At 35.1% G+C, this 5654-nt stretch overlaps 1 pseudogene; it reads right to left on the bottom strand.

Annotated features, from left to right (window-relative positions):
• Nucleotides 1–2158: 2158 nt before the first annotated feature.
• LOC101433081 (olfactory receptor 5M3-like) lies at nucleotides 2159–3055 on the bottom strand (annotated as a pseudogene).
• Between the last annotated feature and the right edge of the window lie 2599 nt (nucleotides 3056–5654).

The raw sequence follows: 5654 nt of genomic DNA, 5'->3' as shown, positions 1-5654 counted from the left end.
TGGGGGGAGACTTTGTTTCCTTGCTTTTTCTAGCTTCTAGATGCTGTCATTCCCTGGTTTGTGCCCCCTTCTGTCTTCAAATACGGTAATGGCTTGACTCCTTCTAACATCACAACATTCTGGCTTTCTCTTTGCCTCCCTCTTCTATTTGGAAAAGCTCTTGTGAATACACTGAGCTCAATCAGCTAATCCAGGATAATTTCCCTATTTTAAATTCTTTAATTTAATCCCATGTGCAGAATCCCATTTTCCATGTACAGTTCTGGGCACTAAGATGAGAACATCTTTGGAATCCATAATTCTGTCAACCACAGAAAGGAATGCTTTATTGTCCTCTGCCACCTTTCTAATCCCTCACAAGTTCCTCTTTTTGTCCACTCTAACCCAGAACTAAATGGAGAAGGGGATCCTGAGGTTAACACTTCCCACTATTCACCATGTGGACATATAATATCCAGTACAAATACTTTGTTTTCTCATGCCATGAAATCATTATAGGACAGTACAGCTTCATTTAACTTTGATAGGAAGGTACTTAAAATGTTTCTTTTAAAGTATGTAAAGGAGAATACCAGAATAAAGACAAAAGTAACTTAAAAAAAGGAGTACACTGTTACATTCAATCTACTAGTTCTTGCATTACAAGTCAAAGTATCAAAGCCACAAAAATAAAGGAATAAGCACATAGAAGATTTCTCCATTAGACAGTCTAAATGTGATTGGTGAGGGCATGAGTAAGTTGCAACCTGTCTGAAATGTGTGTTCTCAAGTATATTATAAGACATGCTCCTAGAGGATCATTGGGGATCTTTAGAAATGAGCAAATTTTGTGGATGATTCCTCAAAATTTGATAGCAAAATGAATGGATAGATTAGAGGAGAAAGGTCAAACATAATAAAACCTGAGCTTTTCCTATCTCTTTGAATACTCACTACTCAAAATGAAGACAACCTCTAGGTAAAGGAACTGATTTTGAAGAGTTTTTATTTTGTGGTATGGGAAATGACAAAATAAAACTAATTTTTGTCTACAACTGACATACATAAAACCCAGAGAGATTAGACAACATAGGAAAAGTGATTCTAAATACAATGAAAGCAGGAATTATGGTATTAATTTGAATCAAAGAAGAAGAATTAAAAAGCAATAAATATGAAGGAGATACTTTTACTTGAACTCATCTTGCTTTCAAGCTGTCTGCTTGCTTTCTGATATGTGTTGTCCTTGAGTCTTGAGATTTTCTAAGTCTATATCTGTTCAAAACTTCTTTGGAGATATTTAATGCATCCAGGCTCAGGCAGGGAGCATGAGACGTATACCTTAAAGTGTGCTTTTAAAGTGAGATAAGCAATGTATAACAAGATACAAATGACTCTGCTAATTATACTATGGGAAAGCTAATTTATATCCCCACCATTAGAAGAGTAAAATAAAAGTACAAAGAGAAAATAAACTCTCTATATCCCAAAATATTATAAAAGTAAGCTCTTAAAATCTAATTAAGGAAGCACATTCTAAATTCCAGAACACCAGGGAGAATATCTCTTCCTTTTCATGATCTCTATAAAATAGAATGGCCAAAGAATAATAGAATATTAAATTAGTTCATATGTAAATTAATTCATTTAATTAATCAATATACATTTGAAAAAACTCATGTAATATATATTTATATTAATAAATATTGTTTAAATAGACTTTAAACCAGATTTCACTTAAAATATTCCATTGCCAAGGATCTTGTCATCAATTAAAACATATTATCCAGAAGTAAAATATAGTCTTGGTGTGAAAAGAGACCATCATCCTTCTTTTCAAAGCAAAATTAGAAGGGTGGACTAGTGAAACGTCAAAGGGCCATGAAAAAATTTTCTCTATTCCAAAATAACCTACTAAATTTGGCATTGTGTGGAAAATAAACAAAGTAGATAATATTCTCAACTTATTTCTGTCATTTCAGGATTTCATAGACCCAGAGAGTCCTAGGTTTACAACATGCTTCTCTTGCTTGCTACTTCATTTTTCCCTTTTCAATTGCATATTTTTTGTCTACTCACTGCAAGTATAAAGATAACTTCCCTAAAATAACCCAAAAGAAATGGTTAATTTTCATTCATCGCATCTAATCATTCATTGCAAATTTCCATTTTATTTTGTTTAAAATATTCTTATTGTTTTGTTCATGGCCTTCTTTATGTCCTTATTCCTAATAGTGTAGATCATGGGGTTCAGCATAGGAATTACTGTGCTGTAAAACACAGCCACCATTTTCCCCTGCTCCACAGATTCCTCAGTTGGACTTCTAAGATACATGAAGAAGAGCAGTCAGATGGGACCCACATGTGGAGAAGGCTTTCTTTCTTCTTTCTGAAGAATGCATTCTTAGGATTGCAATAAGAATTAATAAATAGGAGATGATAATGATCAATAAGGAATAAGAGAAGTTGAGACCTGCTAAAGTGCTCATGGTGTATTCCTTAATAAAGTTCCCTACACAGGCCATTTTAATGATGGTTGGGTCTCTGCAGTAGAAATGGTTTATCTTTATGTTTCTACAAAATATAAACCATGGGTCCAAAGTGTGAAGATCAGACTAATAAAGAAGATATATATATATGAAAGAAATCAACCAAATACACACAGCAGTCCTTGACATTCTGCTGCCATGGGGCAGAAGGTTGCCAAATACCATGTATGGGTCAAAGGCCATTAAGGCAAGGATGAAGACCTCTACATGGACAAAAGCAATGAAGAAAAATCATTGCATGTTACAACCAGGGTAGGATGTGGTTTTGGTCTCAGATACCAAGTTATACAATGTTTTAGGTGTGATGTTCAGAGAGAACCACCTATCTGCAAAAGATAAATGACTGAGAAAAAAGTACATAGCGCTGTTGAGTGGGGGACTGATCTTGATTAATATAACCATGCCAATGTTCCCAAGCAGGGTAATAACATTGACCAGTAAGAAAATCACAGAGAAAATGTTTTGCAATTCTGTATGACTAGTTAATCTCAAAAGAATAAATTTGGTCATATAGTAAAATTGGGCATTTTTCTAAATCTGATCCAGGCAGAGATGCATTTTATCTAAAAAATAAATAGAAATCAATAAACATACATAACAAATACAGCCATTTCTCATTTTCATTATCTTTTCCTGCTCATTTCCCTTTCAAACATCTCCTATTTTTCTTTTGCCCTACCGTCTCTTCTTTCTCTCATGTCTTTACAAGTGTTTATTAATATTTTTCTTATGTATGTATATATGTATTAGATTTTTTACACAGAAAGTTGTAAAATAATAGGAAGTTATAGAAATATATAACAGAATTTCTAGTGTCTGGTTTTGACTTGTCTCTACAGATTTCAGGACTTTTATTCTTGCTGTCTCTGTCTCCTGTGAAGAGAAATACTTTTATCACTGACCCCAGCATTTAGTAGATGCGTATATTTTATTTATTCACTAGTTTTGTACAAGGTTAGAAAGTGTGTAATATATTTGAAATTTAGTTAAAGTGACAGGCAAAAAATGTTCTTCTGCAATCAAAGAGTAAATCTCATTAGTCATCTTGCAAATTTGAGATGTTTATTATAAAAGGACTTAATGGAACTCAAAAATAACTTAAATAAATACATTACTCTTATCCAAAAAAAAAAAAGAAAAAAATAAAACTTCTTAAAGCATCACTTTGATTTAGCAAATTTCAAAATTCTTAGAGTGAAACTAGATAAGAATTGAATCCTTGCCAGTCATTGTCCACATCGCAAACAAGTCAAGTAAGAATGATGTAAAATATCATTTCCTCTTTAAAATTATCTTTTCCCTTAAACCTTGAACCTTTAAATCCTATGGCAGTCCTTCATTTTTATTTATCTCTACCTGAAAGCTGTTGAAGTTGAGATCAGGAACTATGTACTTGTTTACCTTTTATCCCTGTTCATTAGCCCAGGACAATGAGAAAATGAAAGAGGACTAATTTAATCTAATTTAAAACCTTCTCTGATGTGGAGAAAGTGGCCATAGTAGTTGCTGAAGGCAGGGAGAGGGAGGAGGAGATGTGATGTGGGGGCATTTTCGGGACTTGAAATTGTCCTAAATGATATTGCAAGGACAGATGCTGGACATTGTATGTCCTGCCATAGCCCACAGAATGTACTAGGGGAGAGTGTAAACTATGATTGTGAGCCATGTGGTGCAGCAGTGCTCCAGGGTGTATTCACCAAATGCAATGAATGTGCCACAATGATGAAGGAGGTTGTTGATGTGGGAGGAGTGGGGTGGGGCATATATGGGAACCTCTTATATTTTTTGAATATAACATTTTTTGTGACCCATGTATCTTCAAAAAAAATGCTGAGGACTACAGAGACTCACAGATTCTATGGTCATGTCAGATGGCTTTGGAGTTCAGAGCCATGTCAGTTGGCCCTACTTTGTAATTTGTGTTCCTGACTGTGATGGAGTTGGACTCAGATATGACCTTTCTACACATGTATCTTCTGTTACTTTTACTGGACCTGTGGTTCGTGTTTGGGTTGGTGTATACTCAGGAGACCTGAATCTCTTGACTGTCCATGTAATAGCCAGGCCCTGAGCCTCAGCCGATTTGCAACTCCTAACCTCTGGTTTATTGGACTTAGCCTGGCCAGCTAACAGGGAAGTGAAGAGGATCAACCACCACACCAGGGAGCCAAGAGTGCCTACAACTGAAAGCAGGAGAATTGTATCCAGCATCCATGTGGAATCTCAGCCCCCTCTTGATATAGATGTGGAGTGGATACAACCATTCCAAGGCCCACAGGATGGAGGAATAGAGTATGGATTAGAATGGACTTACTGGTGTTCTGCTGGGGAACTATTGTGATTAGTAAGGGAAGAATTTGTAATATTGATGTGGAGAAAATGCCACAGTAGCTGCTGATAGTAGGGAGAGGGAAGAAGAGATATGACGTGGGTGCATTTTCAGGATTTGGAATTGTCCTGGGTGGTGCTGCAGGGACAGATGTTGGACATTGTGTGTCCTGCCATAGCCCACTGGATGGAATGGGGGAGAGTGTAGACTACAATGTGGATCACTGTCCACGTGGTGCAGCAGTGCTCCAAAATGTGTTCACTAAGTGCAATGAATGTGCCACAATGATGGAAGAGGTTGTTGGTGTGGGAGTGTTATATGGGTTATATGGTTTATATGGAGACCTCATTTTTTTAATATAACATTTAAAAGAAAATAAAGAAGAAAAAATTTAAAAAATACAATTAAAAATTGATGGATATGAGGGGATGGGAAGTGGACCGTATGGGAACCTCTTATATTTTTTAATGTAACATTTTGTGTGATTTATTAACTTTAAAAAAGATAATTAAAAATAAAATAAAATTAAAAAAAAAATCTTCTTGATGACTGGAATTAATCATTGCAAAAACTAGTTACTGTTTGAAGTAGTCAAAAACTGATGTCTTCCACAACTGTTAAACCTCTAATTCTTATTTCAGCCTATTATACGTTTGAATATAGATGATAGATAGATGATAGATATAGATAGAGAGAGATTTAGCAGTTCCTTTATTCCCCATTTCCCTGCTTTATTCCCCAATTCTTTTATAATTCCTTAGAACAAAAGTAAGAGAAAATACTGAATAAAAGCTTTA

Source organism: Dasypus novemcinctus, chromosome 10 (genome assembly GCF_030445035.2).
Source record: "Dasypus novemcinctus isolate mDasNov1 chromosome 10, mDasNov1.1.hap2, whole genome shotgun sequence".
NCBI classification, from domain to species: domain Eukaryota; kingdom Metazoa; phylum Chordata; class Mammalia; order Cingulata; family Dasypodidae; genus Dasypus; species Dasypus novemcinctus.
Note: the sequence above shows the minus strand (reverse complement) of the source record. Positions and strands in the feature narration are given on the sequence as shown.